General features: G+C 41.6%; 1 protein-coding gene across 4 annotated transcripts in view; it reads left to right on the forward strand.

Annotated features, from left to right (window-relative positions):
* Positions 1-18,008, forward strand: part of ERC1 (ELKS/RAB6-interacting/CAST family member 1) — a 269,744-nt gene that overhangs the window by 22,844 nt on the left and 228,892 nt on the right. The gene's annotated exons all lie outside the window — the stretch shown is intronic.

Raw genomic sequence — 18,008 nt, forward strand, 5'->3', positions numbered from 1 at the left:
CTCTTCTGGGTTCGTTTCTTTCTGTTTTCCCTGTTTCTCTTAGTGCTATATTTTGCGCCCCCATTTCTTGGCCTTTTCCAGTCTGGCTCTGTGCCTTAATTTTTTTCTGGTCACCGTGTCTGCTTGCTCATCGTTCTTTCCCATTTCGCTTCTCTTTCTCTTCCTGTCTTTCCTTTCAGCACGTTTTCTCTTTTCTGTTCTTGGGAGAAAGTACTTTTGCCACATGCTGTAAGACTTGCCGTGTGTGTGTGCTTATCACTCAGTCGTGTCTGACTCTTCGTGACCCCGTGAGTCTGCCAGGCTCCTCTGTGCATGGGGCTTCTCTAGGCCAGAATACTGGAGTGGGTTGCCATGCCCTCTTCGAGAGGATCTTCCCTACCCAGGGATCAAACCCAGGTCTCCGTATGGCAGGTGGATTCTTGACCATCTGAGCCACCAGGGTAGCCCAAGAATACTGGAGTGTGTAGCCTATCCCTTCTGCAGGGGATATCCTGACCCAAGAATCAAACTGGGGTCTCCTGCATTGTTGGCAGATTCTTTACCAGTTGAGCTACCAGGAAAGGCTAAGATTTATCATAGCAATTTTTTTTTTAAGTGAAAGTGAAAGTCGCTCAGTGTGTCCAACTGTTTGTGACCCCGTGGACTATATAGTCCATGGCATTCTCCAGGCCAGAATAGCTGTTCTCTTCTCCAGGGGATCTTTCCAACCCAGGTCTCCCCCATTGCAGGTGGATTCTTTACCAGCTGAGCCACAAAAAGTCAACCTTAATAAAACCACCACAAGGCAAATCTGTGTTGACAGTACCGGAGGACGGAAATTAATTTAAAAAGTTGATGATGTAAATATTTATTAAGTACCAACAAGGAGTAGCAGTTCTTTCTGTTGACATTTATAAGAAAGTTTAACTTCTGAGTCTTTTTTAAAGAAACATTCTTTAATTGGTCAAATTTGAGGATTTTAGGTGGAAGAAAGGCAGCTTGGTATGATTGGTTATGTATGAGATATAAATTAGACTTTGGTAGAAGTTGAATGTTAAATTGATATTATTGAATTTATCCTTGAGTTAACTAGCCATCAATATACCTTTCTGTTAGTGCTGAAAATATGCCCATCACCAAGATGGTTTTTATCATCGACCAACCTGAAAAAGTCCATATTTACGAGGAAAAAAATTATCGGCTTACTTCTTTATTTTCAAATAATTCAGGCAGCTAATTATGCCTGTATTTAAAAGCTGTGTGGATAAAAAGCAAATGACAGTAACCTTTCTAATTATCAAGCTACATTCAAAGGCAAAATATTCGAATCTTTCGAAATGACTATGGTGGAAACTTGGCACTTGAGTCCAGTGGACGTGAAACAGTCCACAGGGTTCGGGTGCCAAAAATACCATATGCGCTGAAGGAGGGTGAACACTGCCTTATCTGGATTCCGCCCCTTGCCCTAATTAAACACCCGTGTTGGCAGGAACAGATTCTTCCTGCACCCACTGTAATTACCACACAATCCTAAAATTGTATAACTTTGCTCCAAAAAACGAAGGGTGCAATTTTAAAGTAAAGTGAAACACAGCAGTGAGATATAGAGAATTGAGAATGCTAATGAATAGATTACAGTGAGCCAGTCTGGGCCCTAATTAAACTCTGCATTCATCACACCCTCTGCAGCCCTCAGAGGCTGGAGATTTCCACTTTACAAAGAAGATTGGTTTAATAGGATTTACAGTAATTAAACAAATTTCCCCATTTCAGTTTGAGATTGGGGATTTAGATACATTCTCGATGTTTGATCTGATTGGACCATAGAGATCTTGGTCTAGAATCCTATCAAATGAAAAAAACACATTTGTTTAGAATAGCCTGATGTGTACAGTTCATTATTATGAAGTCCTTTTAGAAGATTGTTTCAAAAATGAATATCGGGTTGTTTTTATGTTTCATACTCCTCTTGTAACTCAGCTGTCAAGTACTGGTGATTGGAGAAATGGAACAATATATGTTTTCACAGGAAAGGTCTTTTCTTTTCCTTAAATTGGGAGTGAGGAAGGGTTTTGATGTATTTATTTGCTGGAGAATAAAATAAAAATCCAGCTGTGAGCTTGGTTGAACTACAAAACTAAGGCTTTGGATGATTTATATTTTTTAATTTTGTTCTAATCAGTATCTAATAAGATATTGTCATACTCCTTTTTTGCTTATAATGCCTTCCTTGTAATATTCCTACATGTTGAGTTGGAAGCTTATTTGAAAAATAATTGTTTTAAATCACTTTCATTGGCATTTTGTGTGATCAGAGTAATTTTTTAAAAATCAGTGTAGCAGGTGAGTTTAATGTTTTGTTCTATGTTTTTTTTTTGCTTTTGGAGTTTGGTTTTATTTGTGTAGACAGCAAGAGAGACTTACTGTCTGTAAATCTTTGCTTTGTCATTTGTTCTCACTCCTTGGACCCTGGTGACTGTTAGCATTTTAATAATTTTAGGTTCTGCCTTGATTTGTCACATGGGGAAAGCCAGTATTTGAATTTAAATCAGTATTTCCATAAGGTTGCTAATTGTTTCCCTATCATTTAAAGTATGATTTGAAAATATGGGATTTCTGTCTTGGACTGTTTGTTTAACTTTTCTTTCTGCTCATCCTGTTGTAACATAGAGATGAATTATGAATGATTTTTCGGAGTACTGTGGATAAATCTGTATTACAGTCTATTTTTTCAGATAGATTTGATCTTTTCTGGTGTTGCAGAAATGAGATGTATTAGAGGCACTGTGTGAGATGCCCTGAGAAAATTAAATGTAAGATAGATATGCTCCTTTTGGGAAATTAACAATCCTTTGGGGAAGCAGAATTTGTCCAGCTTATAGAAATAGACGCTACCCGTCCACTGGACTTTGTCTTGTGCAGAGGTACGTGAATGAGATGGCAAATTGGTTTCTTGTAGAGCTGGTAAATTTGCTTACCTGGGATGTAGTGGAGTGTTATGAAAAACGATCCAGTGAATCTAATTAAAAAAAAAAAAAAAGGTATGTATAAATGCCCGATAAGGCTTATCTGTGAGGAAGTAGAATTTGCTGGAGGACTGCAGTCTCTCTTTCCCCTTCTCCCTTACAGTTCACAGTGCAGTGCCATGTGGGATTTGGTCTCAGTGATGGGATTGGTTTTATGTGTCTGCTTATTTACACAGTCTTTGCAGGTGGCAGCTTAAATATGAGTTGGGAAACCCGTTTTTTATTCTTTTGTGCCAAAGAAACCAGAAAATGCACTTAGTACACCGAGTTGTTTTAGTTACACTGCTGTTGATCAAGGGAGGTCATAGTTCCATTTTCCTTTGATATCATGTCACGGGTGCTCTGTAAGAGTCTTGGAGAGGCCCAGAGACCCTGCTTTCTAACAAGTGACTGGGTGGGGGACTCTAAATAAGAGACTTGTGACATTTCACTTATGCTTTGTGTTTTCAACAGGCAGCTGTGAGGAAGGAAGTTTTTTTCCCCCCTCTTTCTTTTTTTTGGGGAAATTTTTTTTGGAAGGCCAGTACTGGAAAAATGAGTGCAAATATGAAGGTTTTCGGTTCTGGCTGCATGGAGGAATATATTTTCTCACAGAGCTATATCCATCTGATGGACAAGTCAGCTTCACAGAACGGTGCTTGACCACCACTGGACCTGGTTCCTGGGAGGCCAGGTTGCTGCTGACAGTGGTGTGGGTGCCCTGGGTCTTTGAGCTCCGTAGGATGACTGCAGGGACTTCACCGGGAGTGAGATGGAGAGCCCCCCTCCTCCTGCCCTCCTCTGTTGCCGCTCCCTGCATCGCTCCGTCCCTCTCTGCCTCCCTCTCTCCCTTTGTGACAACTTTATTGAGGTAAAATTTAATTGATCCTTTAAAATGGATCCTTTAGAAGGATCCTAAAAAGATCCTTCTTTCTTAATATGACTTATCTAGAGACGAATTTGAGGAAAGGAACAGAAAGTTGCCCTAGGGAGAGAGGGAGGAAAGTTGCCCTAGAACATAACCAAAAAATTATTTAGGAGCAACCTTTATTGCTGATCAGCAGAGAGGGCTGCAGGCAGGCAGGCATGCAGGAAGGGAGACCAGGTGAGTTTGCGGCAGAAAGCCTGGAGTTATTTGGGTTATAGGACTGGAGAAGAAGGTGCACATCCATGAGATGTTTTCAAAGAAATCTTTGAATATAGATGATGAGGCAAGAGAGGACTCTTTTGAGAGTCCCTTGGACTGCAAGGAGATCAAACCAGTCAATCCTAAAGGAAATCAACCCTGAACATTCATTGGAAGAACTGATGCTGAAGCTCCAATCCTTTGGCCACTTAATGCAACGAGCCAACTCCTTGGAAAAAACCCTGATGCTGGGAAAGATTGAGGGCAAGAGGAGAAGGAGGCAACAGAGGATGAGATGGTTGGGTGGCATCACTGACTCAGTGGATATGAGTTTGAGCAAGCTCCAGGAGATGGTGAAGGGGACAGGGAAGCCTGACGTGCTGCGTTCAGTCCATGGAGTCACAGAGTCAGACACAACTTAGCAACCGAACAACAACAACAATGGTGATGACTTTTGATTGAAACCGTGATTTTTAAATTTGTTCACTCTGTGGGAGCTTTTTAATATCCATAACCCTAAATAAAGGAGGACTTAACGTCTTTAAGAATCACTGCATACTTTAAAAACGGTCTTGTGAGCGGTGCTTGCACATTATAATTTGTTGCTCAGAAAAAGAGCAGATCATCAAGAATTCCTTGACAGTGGGAATCTATATTCCTATTGCTTAACTCTTAGAAGGCAGTGTAAAATTCTGGAAGAGACAGAGCTCAAGTTTAAAGACTAAGAGTATTGCCAGGCAATGCATGTGAAGCCATTCTCACGGAGACAGTTGTGTAACTTTCTGTTTCGTACATTGTGTTTGAGGCATACCCATTGAGCTTAAGATGAGGAACTGCTGTCGAGTACAGAGCCCAGGATATGTGCTTTCTCTGCTGAAGTTCCATGGTGTATCTGTAGACCTGTTGTTTTGTATGTTTCCTCTTGACTTGGTTTTTAAATTCTCTGAATGGTAAAAAAGAGAAAATACGTACTTTTATTTTCTGATACTGCCAGCATAAGATACGACAAGAGGTTGTTGCCCACCAGTTTATCACACACACTTCGCATAAGGTTAATCTCTTAAGTTTTCCTCCATGCTGTCAAGTTTTGTGATCAAGAACTTCATCTTTTGTTTCAGAGCATCTTGAAAGCGTAACTGAAGGAAACGGTTTTTCAGGTTAAGGTTCTTCGTTATTTATGCTGAGTTCTTCCATGTTTTGTAAAATCCAGGAAGAGATACGTGTCTGTAACTCAGGTATACTCATTGTTAAAAAATATCAATTATGGTACATTGTAGTCGCTCTGTTTGAGGCAAAGAGTTTTGGACAGTTATTTATATATGTGTTATCTTCTCTGTACACCAATATCATTGCTGTTGTTGATCTGAGATAGTGGTAATAAAATGAAAGCAAAATTGCTTTGATTAGGGGTTCACAGATAAATCTTTGTTTAAGCATAGTATTTAAAATTTTTTATTACACAGTTGCACTGTTTACATTATCAATATCCTATAGTAGTCACTCTATTTGAAAGGACAACATTCTTTGGGAGCTATGTGAAAATGGGTGTAAGATTTAAAATCTACTGAGAAGGTAGAAGAACATGTTCAGAAAATGTTCCCAGTTTCGATTCTCTTTTGTAGATTTGATAATCTGAGTAATTAGTAATGTATTCTTGCCACATGGCTCATCATGGGCACAGGAGCTTAGAATAGGTGCCAAACTCCTAGGACAGAGCATACTTTAACAAGCTCCAATCTTTCCTGTCTTGTAATTTCATGAAGTGTATTTCTTATTTCTCTGTGAAAACGTGCTGCCCATGGTACAGGGCATTTTCAAGAAATGAGGCAGGCAGAAGATAGTCTATTTAAGTTGTACTGGATGAATTCCTGAATTTCTTTGGGCGTTTTTGGTGATAGGTGCTTGTTTTCAAGAACAGCACGTTGGTCCTCAGTTGTTCGAAAGTCATGGGCACATTGGCTGCCAGCATGGTTTCGAGGCAGAAGGCATTTTTAGATTTAGGGTAGAGAGGGCCCAGGATTGCTAGGTACCCTGCGATGCTTAGGGCAGTCCTGCTCTGAAAAATCCTCCCTCGTTCCAGGTGGTTTTCAAGCATCTCACCCAGAAATCGGTGTAGATGAGAAATCTGTTTTTAATGACCTGAACCCATTTCTAACTACATAAGTGTGCGTAAATGCATTAGCATCTTTGGAATAACTTCAGTATACACTGAACTTTCCAGCATTGGAACTACTGTGTAAGTTGATGGCAGATAGTACTTTTTTTTTTTTCTTTCTTTTACAGTAAATGTGATGTTTGCTGTTAATTTAAAAATATATATTTTTACTGGACTTTGTTTTGTTTGGAACTTAACATAGAATTTTTATCATTTTAGAAAGTGACTTCAGCATTGCATTGTTGACCAGGACGTCCACCAGACAGTCTCTCTCTGCATGTGCCCTTGTCTTTTGGTGTGGCCATGTCTCAGCGTTTCACCTGTTAACGTACATGTTTGTTTCTTATAAAACTTTTCTCTTTCACAGAGCATTATATTAATTTTTTGGATTGCCTGTGAGAGTAGGCTTATTATCTATGAATTTTACTTTGAGATAATAAAGGACACATTACAAAATGTTTGTTAGAAGAAGGGGGATGGGTGGCATTGGGTCTGATGAGCTTGAGACTCACTGGTGTAGTGGATAGGACACCTGTTCTAGAAAAGGAGACTTCTGCTCTCATTTCTGTCCTGGCTCTGCCAGTCAGTAAACCAGCTGTGCGACCGTGGGTACATTGTGTAAATTTTTTGGGCTCGTTTTCTCATCTGTAATCCCCGGAGGGTTGGACAAGGTGGTCTCTAGGGATTCTTTCTTTCTTGTACAGTTATTTGACTTGTTTTGACCAGTTTTCCTAACGGAATTCTCTTGAAGAGTCTCTTCATTTTGATTTTAATGCCCTAGTTCGAGATTGACTCACATAACTGAGTTAGGCTTTTCTGGGAAAGAGAAGTGCTTGACAGTCGATCTCCTTTTCAAGGTAGGCAGCTTGAAACCAGTGCTTGCATATAAAGTGCAAAGAGCTTTCATGGAGTTTAATGAGTTGTCACAGGGAGAAAATGCTTTTATGATTGTTGTGATAATGAAATGAGATTAAAGGAGATGCTATGTATAAAATCATGGATAAGGCTAAATGGCACAGTAGGTATTTGTTGTTGACCTGCTAAGTTGTGTCTGACTCTTTGTGATCCCACGGACTGTAGCCCGCCAGGCTCCTCTATCCATGGGATTCTCCAGGTAAGATAACTGGAGCGAGTTGCCGTTTCCTCCTCCAGGGGATCTTCCCAACCCAGGGGTCGAACCCGCATCTCTTCCTTGGCAGGCAGATTCTTTACCACTGAGCCACCTGGGAAACCCCATAATAGGTATACAGAGCAATAAATGTTACTTAGAATCAAGTCAAATATTTCTTAACTTCAGAGACTACTGTAGAACATTTTTTGAAGTATGGCATGTATCTTACAGTCTGCTGCAAAGAGGGAAGCAGTAGCCTGGGACCTGAACAGTGTTGCTAGAAAGTGGGTCACAATAGATAAGAAGTCTCCTTTGGGTAACTAATCACTACCAGTGTAACCTTAATATTCCTGAAGGAGTTACCAGGAACGCTGAATAGGGTAATTAGCTCTCAGGATTTTCAGTTACAGTCTTATCCATTATTTAAGATTTTTATTTCCACAGTGACTCATCCGTGAATTATAGAGTGCTTTCCCAAAAGGAATGTAATATTGCTGGAAATAATTTTTTTTACCACTCTATTTTCTCTCTGTGGTAAGGAGTTTCTGGCTGGTTAGTTGGACCTAAAACCCTCTGTAAATAATTTAAACTATGTGCCTTTGTATGAGGAAGACTTAACCTTTATGAAACGATGGAGAATTCTTGAGAATGGGCAACATAGAATGTTTACATTTACTCATCGTGTTTATTTAAAACTATTTCTGTCCTGTCTCCTTTTTTTTCAGCTGAAATTTTTATATAACTATGTCACAAAAAAGTGCTCTTTGCTTACATTATCTCTGTTGTTACTTCACTGACATAAAAAATGTCACCTTGCGTCTGATGTTCTCTTTGGTTTCTGTGTGTCATCTGTTGTACCTTTAAAAGTAGTGTAGTAGTTCTGTCAGGAAAACGAAGCCTTACAGACACTGCTGTCAAACACGTCTCTGAGTACTTCTTATGGAGCATTTGGGCTTCCCTGGTGGTTCAGCTGTAAAGAATCCGCCTGCCAATGCAGGAGATGAGGGTTCAGTCCCTGGGTTGGGAAGATCCTCTGGAGGAGGAAATGGCCACCCATTCCACTGTTCTTGCCAGGGAAATCCCGTGGACAGAGGAGCCTGGCGGGTTGTATAGTTCACGGCTTGGCAAAAGAGTTAGAGATGACTTAGCAACTAAACAAATAGAGCATTTACAAATACCATACTAGCTTCTTTTGTATGTTATTTCTAATTCTAACAGCCCTCCTGTAGGGAAGTGGTACTGTCCTCACTGATAGGTGAGGAAACTAAAAATCAGGAGGGTACTCTGTTCACATCTCACATCTGGGAAGTGACACAGCTTCATCTCTCTGGTTACAAAGCCCAGTAAAATGCCATGGTGGCATTTTCAACTAAGAACAGCTGGGTGGAATGCAAATACTCATTTTAAATATTTATTGAAAAATTAACGTGTGCAGTCATTGAGTGTGAAAGTAAAAGTGTTAGTTGCTTTGTCATGTCCGACTCTTTGAGACTGCGTAGACTGTAGCCCACCAGGCTCCTCTGTCCCTAGAATTCTCCAGGCAAGGATGCTGGAGTGAGTTGCCATTTCCTACTCCAGGGGATTTTCCTGACCAAGGGATCGAATCTGGGTCTCCCACACTGCAGGCAGACTCTCTTCTGTTTGAGCCCACCAGGGAAGCCCATTAAATGTGAAAAACTACATTAAAATACCTGTCTGTTTTAGTTGGAGGAGGAAATACAAGAATGGATGTTAGCAGAGGATCTGAAGGCTTCTGGGAAGGAGTTAACATTAAGAGAAGGGACCAAGGAGAGAGACACAGGTGGCCAGCTTAGCAGATGCTGAAGATTGACTTGATTAGCTTACATATCAGCAGGTGCCGGTGATACCGATCACTACTCTTGTTTCAACTAGGCAGAAAGCTTTAGGTTAACAGTTTCTGGACTTGGGTCTCACACACCAGTAAAATAAGAAATGAACAACAGCTACCCTCCCTGCAAAAAAGCGGGAAGGGGGCAGACTTGGCATGGGATTGTCAAATAAAGACGGTTAAAAAAACTTAAGTGACCCCACACTCTTAGCATCATTTTATAAGATGAAAAACACTGTGACACCAAAGGAGTTGAAATTGCATCATCACAGAGTAGAGGACAATCCTCTCCAGGAAAATACAGCTTTTAAGTTTACCGTGATGACTTTATTAAGGATTGGTGGAAACCTGGTCATTGATGTGCATTTAAAATGCACTGATTTATACCAGGAGTTTTGTGTCACAGCCTGTGGGCCAAATCCTGCCCACAGGATTCTTATATCCCCTGCAAGCCAAGAATGGTTTTTACATTTTGAAGTGATTGAAAAAAAAAAATCAAAAGTAGAGTGATGTTTTGTGAATGTGAAAAATTACATGAAATCTAAATCTCAGTGTTCATAAACAAGATTGATTGGCGCACAGCCATGCTTATTTATTTGCCTGTTGTCTACGGCTGCTTTCCCACTACAGCGGTGTAGTTGAGTAGTTTTAAACAGAGCCCATGTGCTCCGGTAAACCTGAGGTATTTCATCTCACCACGCACAGGGAACGTTTGCCAACATCTGGTCTACATAGCAGGATAAGTAGTGATAACTCGCAGCCACTGCCACTCAAAAGTAGTAATAGTTGTGTGGTGTTTGCTAAGAAGCAGGCCCTGTTTATGTGCTCTGCCTGCATTATCATCGTAACAATCCTTTGGAGGTAGGTACTGTTATCTGTCTGTCTATGCCGGTTCTTAGTTGCCGCACCTGACCAGAGGTCGAACCCCAGCACCCTGCACTGGGACCTCGAAGTCTTAGCCACTGGACTACCAGAGAAGTCCCTGGTACTGTTATCTTTATTTTACTGATGTGAAAACAGAGGCTTAGAGGGAACACAGAACTTGCCCAAGGTCACACAGCCGTAGAGTGTCAAATGCAGGATTCAAGCCCAGGTGTGCTCCACGTCTGTGCTCCTCCTTCCTGCTAAACTTGGTGGTCACGAAAAAGAAGCAAACGGCACTTCATGACACTGCACGCATGCTTCACATTTAGTTTAATTCTTTCAGGAACAGAGGGAAGTAACCTTGTGCTGTAGCTGATCCAACGTTATCAGTGAGCAGAATGAAGTCAACAGTGATGGCTTCATTATTCATGAACTTTTTGGTTTGACTCAGTAGGTTTTTCCCAGAGGTTTGTTGATTGAAATGGTCTACTTAATTGACATCCTACTTACTGAACTTTTGAGCAAGTGAAGGTCATTTCTGGACCATATTGTCTAATTTTTGGTATAATTAGAATAACTATTAACTTGGAGAGTAACTGTGTTCTTCACTGTCATAAATATTTATTATTTTGTTTTTGAGAGAAGGTATAACAGTGTCAGACTTTATTTTTTGGGGCTCCAAAATCACTGCAGATGGTGACTGCAGCCATGAAATTAAAAGACGCTTACTCCTTGGAAGAACAGTTATGACCAACCTACATAGCATATTCAAAAGCAGAGACATTACTTTGCCGACTAAGGTCCGTCTAGTCAAGGCTATGGTTTTTCCTGTGGTCATGTATGGATGTGAGAGTTGGACTGTGAAGAAAGCTGAGTGCTGAAGAATGGATGCTTTTGAACTGTGGTGTTGGAGAAGACTCCTGAGAGTCCCTTGGACTGCAAGGAGACCCAACCAGTCCATTCTGAAGGAGATCAGCCCTGGGATTTCTTTGAAAGGACTGATGCTAAAGCTGAAACTCCAATACTCTGGCCACCTCATGCAAAGAGTTGACTCATTGGAAAAGACTCTGATGCTGGGAGGGATTGGGGGCAGGAGGAGAAGGGGACGACAGAGGATGAGATGGCTGGATGGCATCACTGACTCTATGCACATGAGTTTGAGCAAAGTCCGGGAGTTGGTGAAGGACAGGGAGGCCTGGCGTGCTGCGATTCATGGGGTCGCAAAGAGTCGGACACGACTGAGCGACTGAACTACTGAACTGAACACTCAAGTGTTGTGGTCTCCTGCAGCCTAGACCTCCTGTGTACGAGGTCAATTTTAGTGGGTTTTCAGTCCATAAAGAAGATGGGCCTGATGCTTCAATAAGGTCACTTTTTCAAATCTTTTAAATTGCCCAGTGATACACCTTTTTATAGCTGGTGTCCCCAAGTAGGGATCCTGGTGCTCTGCAGGGCTTGGGGTGTGACTGGGGTCTTTGGAGGGGGTTAGGTGGTAGGTGGGGGGTTGACTTTTACTCTCATATTTGGAAAGTTGCTTTCTTTTTTCATTTTTAGGCCAATGTTTATTGGCTAGAACTATAATGCAGATAAAACTGCCAGTCTCTTTTATACTGGGGGACATTGAATTTGTTAGTGTTGACTTGTTCCTGATGTTTGGGTGTGGGTGGTTTCTCTCTACTGTGTTGTTGCTCTTCCTCATAGCAAGGCAAGAGTTCCAGTGTTGGTGGGTTTTCTTCCTCTTAGCCATTCCATACGTGAAGTGAAAGTGAAAGTCGCTCAGTCTTTCTTTCTCAGTCGTTTCTGACCATTTGCAACCACAGGGACTATACAGTCCATGGAATTCTGCAGGCCAGAATACTTGAGCGGGTAGCCTTTCCCTTCTCCAGGGGATCTTCCCAACCCAGGGATAGAACCCAGGTCTCCCGCATTGCAGGCAGATTCTTTCCAGCTGAGCCACCAGGAAAGCCCCAAAATACAGGAATGGGTAGCCTATCCCTTCTCTAGCAGATCTTCCCAACCCAGGAATCAAACCGGGTCTCCTGCATTGCAGGTGGATTCTTTACCAACTGAGCCAAGAGGGGAAGCCCTTATTATTCCATCCATAATTTGACCCTGATCATTTTGAAATCTGTTGCTTATTACATGCGTTAGCTGGAATTAGAATCTAAACCCCAACCCTGCCCAGGTTGAGCTGGCATGTTTGAGTCCTTGAGAGCTGCCACCACCTCTTTTTCTTGTGACAGATGGCTTCCCCTCCTGGTTGTAATCCACTGCTGACTTTTTTTTCAAAGAATGAATGCCATGTGTTCCCCATGTTGGCTGTGATTCTTTTTCCTGCCCACTCCTTGGTTTCAGAGGAACTTGAAATTGGATGTACTTACTGTTGGCATTTATGGCAGGAAGTAGATTCAACTGTGACTCTCTTTGCCAAGTGTTCATTTATTAGAAGCATTGTTGCTTCCTAAAATGAAACATCATTTCTTTGTCCTACCAAGAGTAAAACGAGTTTTATTACTTTTTTTTTTAAGAATATGCTTTTCACTTGATGTTGTATAGTAAATATTTTTTTGTGGCCAATTTATTACAAAACAGATTTTAAAATCTAAATTTCACATACTCAAAAGATTTATATGAGTATATGACACTGCAGTCTGTTTGTCCAGGATATTGAATGACTAGATCTAGTTTTACTGAGTATAAGGAATATAAACATGAAATGGATTTGTATCACAGAGACTCCAAAAACAGTGGAAATTGTTTGTGAGTATAGTATTGAAGTTTGAACTTCTATTTAAATACACTTTGTGGTCCATGTGGACAGTCTTGTCGGGTTGTTTTAACCTTCCTGCTCAGTCTCTGTTGTCCATTGGTGGGTGTGAATGAAATTGTCTTAGGCACTGGAGAGAATTCTAAGCCTAAATCTGAGCCAGTTTAATTCTGTAAAAATTCTGTTTGTATTTGGAGGTTTGGTGTTTGACTCTAGAAAAACACCTGCCAGGTCAGAGTAAACAATGGAGGGCCTTCCTGACCAAAAGAAGGTTAGATAAATGTAAAACAGATTTGTGCATATTACCCTCAGTAGTGCTGGAATTTGGAATTCTTGTCCTCAGAAGCCCCTGTTCTGTCAATCTCCCGTATTTGGCTGAGTGAATCTCCTTGTGGGTCTCCCTGGTGGCTCAGTGGTAAAGGATCCACCTGCAACGCAGGAGACTCAGAATCAGTCCCTGGGCCAGGAAGATCTCCTGGAGGAGGAAGTGGCAACCACTCCAGTATTCTTTCCTGGGAAATCCCACGGACAGAGGAGCCTGGCGGGCTACAGTCCGTGGGGTCGCAAAGATTCAGACACGACTGAGTGGCTAAGCAACAAAGAACCTCATGCAGTAATGTCAAAACTGTTGCCCACCCATGGGCAGCCTCTAAGTCTGTCTTCTGACCTTGCTAGATGAACCCAGCTCAGTGACTCTCAACCTTGGCTGCATGTCCGCATCACCTGAGAAACTTTTAAGTGGGGGGCGGGGGAAGAGATGCCTGGTCTCACCCTCATCTCTGGAGATTGTGGTTTAATTGGGGCTGGGGCCTCCATGTGGGGAGCTCCTCAGGTAGTTCTAATGTGCTGCCAAGGCTAGAACCACTGGCTACTTCTAACGGATAAGAGCTGGTGGGTGATCTGAAACCTCTGTCCTCTGTCTAGTGGGGGAACTTGTTACCAAGCTACAGTACACAGATAGTCAAAAACAATTTCAGTTTGAATGGATAGAGAATGTTTATCACTGGAATTTGAGACACATATAACCTGGGGGTGATCAGATGATGTTAGTATTTTTCGACATTTTAAAAGCATTAGCTTCACAGGGTAGCTGGGAGACGTGGGTGAGCAGGAGGAGACAAGAGGTCTGATTGGAGTGGAGCTGCTCAATGCATAGGGCTGTTGTTAAGGAGGATGAGGGGGTGAAAAGAAGAGAGCAAAGTTAGAATGAGCTCTGGCTTCTGTGAGGCTTCGTGATAAAGGGATGAAGTGGGAAGTCAGGATGGGTCTTCAAGTAGAAGCTGCTTCTTCCTTACCCAGCAGGTGTATCTGGGGCTCATCCTTCTGTGAGACCAGGAAGGGGTGGTAGTGAAATGAATGGAGTGAGAGGGTCCTTTTTACATCCGAAGTTGTTTTCTGCCTGGTGACACAAGGCTCAAATACCTCTTACTAGAGCATTGCTAAGCTTTAGTGAATAAGGATCACCAGGGAGCACTTGATAAAAATGTAAATTTTGGACCAAAGTCCCAAGTTTCTGGTTAGGACTGCTGGGGTATGACTTAGGAATCCATCTTTAACAAGCACCTTGGTTAAGGTTAACAAACTATTTTTTTGTTTCCCTAGCATCTTCACCATGTTTGCCCTATCCCTTGTGTTATTCTTTTAGTTTTTTTTTTTTTAAGTTGGCACACTTTATAAAGTAGAATCTTATTTTAAAATGAAATTCTCACTGCTATACGCGGAAATCATATCACTTGCAAAAAAAAAAAAAAAAAAACCCCCAAACCCTATAAAAGTAAATGCATAGCTATTTGTAAAAAAAAAAAAAAAGTCAAACGTATATATGGTTGAAGATCATCTTAACTATTATTTTGAGAAATGTGCACCTGGTGATACTGATACAAATGCTTTCCTCATCATATTTGGAAATACATCAAATAGAGACCAAAAAACGTATATTTAGACCGAGTGGTTTTTCTCCTGACCGTACACTAGAATTGCCTGGGGAGCTTTTAAATACTTTTGGCCAGGTCCCAGCCCCGGAAGATCTGACTTAATTGGCATGGGCTAGGACCTGGGCATCAGCTTTGTTGTTTGTTTTTTAAATAAACAGCAGACACTCTACTTTTCACAGTTCTGGAGGTTGAAGGTTGGAGGTCAGGATGCTGCATGGCAGGGTCGGTTCTGGCAAGGACCCTCTTTGCTTGTCCTCATGTGGTGTAAGCAGTGGGCATCAGTATCTTTGAAACACTCTCCCGGGTCATTGTAATACAGATATTGTGCTGAGAATTTAGAGATTAAAACAAGTAGAATGTAAATAGGCTTAAGCATAAATTTATGAGCCCTAAATAAATTTGTCTGGTAGAGTTAGAAGGAAGACGCTGGCCACCTGGGGGTGCGGCAGGAAGGAGGGAAAGAAGGTGAGTTGGTAAGGCACACAGTATTTATCTGTATTTATTCTCAATATCTCCTCTGCCCCAGCCTGCTTCCCTTGTTCTCTGTTCTCAGTGAATGTTAAGGTGTTTTATCTAATCAGATGGTGCTCAGACTTAAGTGTGCATCAGAACTACACAGTTGTTCAGTTGCTAAGTTGTGTCCGACTCTCTGTGACCCCATGGACTGCAGCACCCCAGGCTTCCCTGTCCTTCACCATCTCCCAGAGTTTGCTCAAACTCATGTCTTTTGAGTCAGTGGTGCCATCCAACCATCTCATCCTCTGTTGCCCCTCTCTTCTCCCACCCTCAGTCTTTCCCAGCATCAGGGTCTTTTCCAGTGATTTGGCACTTCTTATCTGGTGACCAAAGGATTGGAGCTTCAGCTTCAGCATCAGTCCTTCCAATGAATATTCAGGGTTGATTTCCTTTAGCATTGACTGGTTGAGAGTTTGTTAAAACACAAATTGCTGGGCCCTACCCTCTGGATTTCTGATTGAATGAACCTGGAGCAGACGATGTCCCAGGTGATGCTCATGCTGCTGGACCAGGCATCACACTTGAAGAAACTGTGAACTAGTCAACTGAGCCGGAAACTGAGAACATTAAACTTAACGTTTTTTTTCTCTGTGTGTGTCCAGAAAACTTGAAAAATAAAAAGACCGGCACAAACCCATGTATACATTATCTAGAATTAGCAGATGTTAATGGTGTGTGGAGAAGGAAATGGCAACCCACTCCAGTGTTCTTGCCTGGAGAATCCCAGGGACGGGGGAGCCTGGTGGGCTGCTGTCTATGGGGTCGCACAGAGTCGGACACGACTGAAGCGACTTAGCAGCAGCAGCAATGGTGTGTGGCGATACATTCCTTGTGAATTAGCATTCTCTTTTTGGTTCTTAATAGGCTGCTGTATCTTATTTCACACTTTTCCAGTTTATTTCACAATTTCACCTGATTTCATAACTTTCCAAGGAGTTAAGCATGGCAGGTTCCCTGGGCTTGAGGTCAGTGTTCCTTAGGGTAAACTGTCATAATCAGGAAGAGGTAACTGTGCTCTGTTAATTTGTTCGATTGGTCTTGTAGGCAACAGAGTGAGATAAGGACGGGGGAAAAGTGCAATCGTAATTATTATGCTCAATCTGAGAAAGACGTGAAAAAGTATTATACATTTAAAAGTGAAATTGTCATATGCAATCATTTTATCCTATTTTACACTTACATAATTTGTTTATTTGAATGGTTCACAGAATGAATAAGCCAAATTTATTTGTATGCCTAGAAACCCGGAAGCAGAAAGAGTAAGCTGCTATGTATGGTGATACAAAAATGTGACAGTTGTGAAAACATAGGAACCCAGAACCCTGGGTTCTGGGCTATACCATTTGTTCAGTTCTGAAACAGTTTGTTCTTCCTTAAATATAACTGGCCTTCTGTGCCAAATAAGGGGAAAAAAAAACAAGAGGAAAAAGATCTCTGAATTCATAATCAGTGCTGTCAACTTGATTCTGGAATAATTAGCATGGTTTTGGTTAGTCTAACCGAACTTTTTTTGTCCTGCTTTAAATAGATGGCTCATTTTGGTAGAGACCTTCCCAGCCAAGTTAGTTATGCTAGATTGAAGTAATGCTGTTCTTCTTGATCAGAAGAAGGATTATTGATCACCTCTGTGTGTGTGTTTTCTTTTTTTCATCTTGGAGCTAGTAACAGGATTCCCTGAACTTGCTAGGTTCTATCAGTTTTCCTCACCATTCTTTGAAGTGAGGATTTGCATGTGGCTTTGGAAAATATGGGGTTACTACCTTGAGGAAAAGCTTTGCATAGCTTCAGTTCCTCTTCCTCCTTCCCATCCACCCACTTTTCTGTTCTTTCTGAATATCACATATTTCTTGTAATTATCCTGTGGACACGCTTGTTTCTTTCTACTTTCCACACTCTTAGTGTTTGTTCTTCTTCTTAGAATATTTGTTCCCTCTTGCTGGAAGTCTGTATCCTCCCTCACAGAGTAGACCTTAGGAAAATAACCCTTTATATTTTCCTTTAACAAGGAGGCAAGCTCGTATTTGCAGCTCGCATTCTGAGTATTCGTAGATAGTAGAAGACAAAAATAGAGTCCTTGCAAGTTACAGAGGTGTTTGCTCCAGTTATTACATAGTCTGGGGGATTGGTCTTTTCTCTCTAGAAACCGCTTTTTCTTTCCCCTTGCAAATGAGAGTGTGGTCTTTAAGCTACCCTGCCTTTCTAGGGAGTATTTGCTCTCATTGTGTTTCCAGCAATTTGCTGTGTTTTCTCTAGTGCCCTGGCCTTCTTTCTACATTCAGGAGAAAAGTTATTTTTCTTAAAGAGAGAATTCCCTGTGTTCATGGATAAGAATCTGAAAATTCACAGAGAAAATTATTTAAACGTTACATGCTATAAAAATTCCGTATTCAAAGTTTGAACTGTGCTACTTCTCAGTTCCAGAGGATTAGCCAGACTTAGAACCATCAGGAACTTGCCTTCCCTCGCTGCAGGGGGCTGCTTCCAGGCCATGTGGTTCTCTGGGACCCCGCCACGCCCTGCGGTGTGACAGACATCACGGAGTGCCTGGATTGCATATTGCAAGCCTTTGCCCGTCATTTGTGTGTGACTAGGACTCTCACCTCACACCACCACTCCACCCCCGCCTCCACCACCCACCTTTGAAAAAAAATTCTTCTACTCTGTACCTTGCCTGTTTGAGTATTTACTGACCTTAGATTGGT

Source organism: Budorcas taxicolor, chromosome 5 (genome assembly GCF_023091745.1).
Source record: "Budorcas taxicolor isolate Tak-1 chromosome 5, Takin1.1, whole genome shotgun sequence".
Lineage (NCBI taxonomy): Eukaryota > Metazoa > Chordata > Mammalia > Artiodactyla > Bovidae > Budorcas > Budorcas taxicolor.